This window comes from Cynoglossus semilaevis, chromosome 16, assembly GCF_000523025.1.
Source record: "Cynoglossus semilaevis isolate Cse_v1.0 chromosome 16, Cse_v1.0, whole genome shotgun sequence".
Lineage (NCBI taxonomy): Eukaryota > Metazoa > Chordata > Actinopteri > Pleuronectiformes > Cynoglossidae > Cynoglossus > Cynoglossus semilaevis.
The window spans coordinates 17,460,579-17,464,328 of NC_024322.1; the positions used below are offsets into that span (position 1 = coordinate 17,460,579).

Genomic DNA, 3,750 nt, shown 5'->3' on the forward strand with positions numbered 1-3,750 from the left:
GACTGTGTCTCTGCACTGAGGACTGGTCGGTCCACACAGACATCAACATGAGGAGAACAAAGTGCTTCAGTTTCCCCGCTTTCTTTTTTCCAGGATGGTCAGAGAAGATCACGGAGGCAGAAGAACAGAAACGATGACGAGAGTTTGTGCCTTTGAAAAATGGAAAAAAAAAAAACAGTGGGTTTCTCATTCGTCCTAAACTCGTACTTAAACAGATTTTCTGGAAGAAAAAAAAACATCCTCTGAGTGTCGTCCACTCAGAGCGGAGAGGAAGTCGACATGGAGTCGTCCCATCGTACCGTCGTGTCTTTGTTTGACTGTTGAGTTTGACAGAGGGGAGAATATTTTTCAAAATGTTTTGTACAATTTGTATCATAAGACGAAAGATTTTAGATAAAGAAGAGAGAAGCTCTGGGCGTCGGTAATCACCGAACCGTCTCTGGATCCACGAGGGCTGCGGATGGTCCGCGGTCTGGTCCAGACCAGGACAGGAACCAGACCGACGCTCACCCACAGCTGCTTCAACGTTTTACTCCTTTTTTTTTTTTTTTTTAAACACATCTGCGCAACAAATGTCAGGTGTCAGGCAGGTGTGTGTGTTCATCTGTTCACACACACACACTGAAGCAGCAGCTGCTCCGTCTAAACATCCACGTGTTTACCAAGATTTCTGTTGAAATTCTCTGAGAACATTTCCAACCAAAGGGCCTCACGTGAGCGACGTCCTCCAGACCGAACACGACGACGGACTCTCATCACGTCTGCTCTTTAGGACTGTCTGTTGTTCAAAACAATTCCTCTTTTTTTTTTATACCATCATCTACGTATGGTAAAAGGGCGGGAAGTGAATTTAGAATCGATTTTATCCCTCGTCTTCACAGTTTATTTTCAGCCCTTTTCTGACACAACCAAGTTAGGGGAGTTAGTGAAATCGAACCGTGAACCTTCATGAACCGGCACCATCCAAGACCCCGTGCTAGAAAACCAGGAAAAAAAAACATCCAGACACAGGAGGAGAACGTGCAAAATATACTGAGAGAGCAGGCATCGAACAAGGGACCAGTGATCTGCTGTAAGGAAAGAACGCTAACCCACATGTTCACCAAGAATTTAATCAAGATTAGGGATGTAACGATGCTTCGTCAATCGGTTAAAAATCGAGTGACAAATTAAAAAAAGTAGCAGTAGGCTGAGTTACCCTTAAAAAGTCACTGGTCATACCATGACACTACACACTCTAATACACTAGGTGGCAGTATGGACCTAAAAGCGTCGGTAGTGACTCGTTATTAAACCCAGACGTCATCACAGAACGTGGGAAGAACTTGTTCCACAGACACCAACAGTGTTCTCCAGTGGAACTCTTTCCACTTCCTGTTGTTTCTCTTCTTCTTCTGTTGTTGTTTCATTTATTGACAGTTAACCAGGTCAACCAGACCAGTTTGACCAGTTTAACCAGAGCAGATCAATGGTGATGTTCCAGAGTTTCTGGACAGAAATGTCACTTTTTCTTTTTCCTCTTCTGTTATTGAAGAGAACAGTGTCAGTTGATGAGGTTCACAGACCAGGTCAGTCGGTGATGGGATTTTACAGACAAAGAAAGGATCATTTTGGTGAAAGTAATTTTCTTGATAAAATCGTATCGTGAGTTCGGTGTACCGTTACATCCCTAATCAAGATTACATTTTTTTGACTAATTCTCGCGCACGTCCAGTGTGATGTGTTTCCTGTAGTTCAACCCTCCACCCACTGGTCGTTGCTCTAATACACAGTCGATGTACGTGTTGTAATTTACACACACTGCTGGGAAACATCACACACTTATATTTTTTCTCTTGATTCAGTCAAACATTACAGCTCTTTTTGACAACTTAAATTTTTTAAATTTTTTTTCAGACCCTTCTTGAATGTGTCTGACCAGAGAATTTACTGTCTGCTTTTTACGGGACAAACTGAAAATATTTTTTTTTATCATTATTGAACAGAACCAGTGCTGTGGTGTTGAGTGATGTTTACTGTACAGACGAGTGTTCTGCCCCCGGCTCATGATCCACTGACTCTGGTTGATCTTCTCACTGTCTTCACCTTCAGTGGACTTGACTCATGTCGTTGTTCTTTTCTACACTTTTCTGCTGTTTCTTTTTTTTTTCTCTCTCTCTCTTCATTTTTGACAAATTGTGTATTTACTGTCTGTTAATATTAGATTTATATGAAAAGAAATGGCTATATTATATATACTGTATATCTATACATACTGAAATACTACGATATTGTTTTTGTAAGTCGGTATCCAACAGTTACACCTGGCCCCGTTCTCCCGGTGTTTTTCCGGTGTTTTCCCGGTGTCCCTGAAGGCACCGTTTGCGGAACTTGGTTACACTAATGTGTGTTAAGTAGCATTTCTCTCTCTGTTTGTCCCTGAACACTGATGACGGTGCGGTCGTTCAGCGCCGTGACACTGGTACCGTACCGGACCTCGGCCAATCCTGCTCCAGACTTTCAGGGTTTGTTTTGTCGGAGAGATGAACTCATTAGAATCTTTCTGTTTTTGGTTTGGATGGATTCTTAAAAGCGGCCAGTTTCTTCACCTTCGACTGTGGACTCTGGTATAAATGATTATACTTTAGGTTCTTGTCCTGCACTAATTGTTCCTGGAATGGTTCCAGTTTTTTTTTTAATTGCTGAAAACTTTGTTTTATTTTGAAGAGCATTCCTTTCGATTCCTTCCATTCCCTCTGGTCAAACCGATCTTTAACAAAGTCATAAATCTGACCCTCGGAGCAGCTTCTGTGGTTGTGAAGCAGTGGTTCTCAACCAGGAGTTCCCAGGCCTCTCGGAGTCCATGGAATTTAGTCTGGCGGTCCACACAATATTTTGCAGCAACAACAAAGTTTTGTTCATTTTTTAGATATCATATCTGCAGTATCTTTGTACCATTTCAACAAAGAAATACTGCGGCCATGCCCTCAGGCTGGCTAGCAACCTTCTGACTCATATCTGCAGTATCTTTGTACCATTTACACAGAAATACTGCGACCATGCCCTCAAGCTAGCTGGCAACCTTCTGAAATCTACTGTAAAGAGGTTGAGAACCCCTGTTTTGAACCACTCCCCTGTGTATCCCAGCGACATTTGGGCAGGTGTCAGTTCTCTTCTTAACCTCCAGGTGCTCCGCGGTGCAGTTCACGTACAGTGGGAAATTCAAACGCCCCTGTTGGTGAATTTAACGGGGGAAATGACATGAAGAAATCAGAGTTTAACAAAAAAAAGTTGGAAATTCTGGGCTGTACTGCCCCAAGTGGGCAGCTGTTATAACTGCATGGCCTCAGGCAGTTTATTCTGGTTTTTTTTGTCTTCATCATAACATCCTTTCTTGTCCAACTAATCAAAGACATTTTTTTATACGTCTTCACTTTTAAATGCAAAATAACATAATAATGTAGGAAGGAATTTCGTAATCCATTTAGTAGCATTTTTAAAACAATGATCACTGATGTTCTGTATATTTGGAAACAAGTTTCTTTTTATTTTTAGGACAATCGGATCCGACCACCTTGAGGTTGGACGTCATTAGTCCACAGGTCCTGGTGGTTAGGATGTGAAACTGTAAGTGTTGGCGTCCTGCCAGGCCTTCAGCTGTGACTCTCTGACATCTGTGTGATCTTAAGTGCAGCTGATCAGAAGCTGACCCGGCCCAGAACATTCCCAGAACCTTCCCACACCAGTGCCAGTTGTTGGGTTTCTCCTCAG

At 42.4% G+C, this 3,750-nt stretch overlaps 1 long non-coding RNA gene across 1 annotated transcript; it reads right to left on the bottom strand.

Moving 5' to 3' along the window:
* Positions 1-2,604: 2,604 nt before the first annotated feature.
* LOC112488303 (uncharacterized) lies at positions 2,605-3,750 on the bottom strand. Its single transcript, XR_003052214.1, has 2 exons — positions 3,062-3,750; positions 2,605-2,983 (listed from the first exon to the last, which is right to left on the bottom strand). It is a non-coding gene; the product is annotated as an uncharacterized LOC112488303 (long non-coding RNA).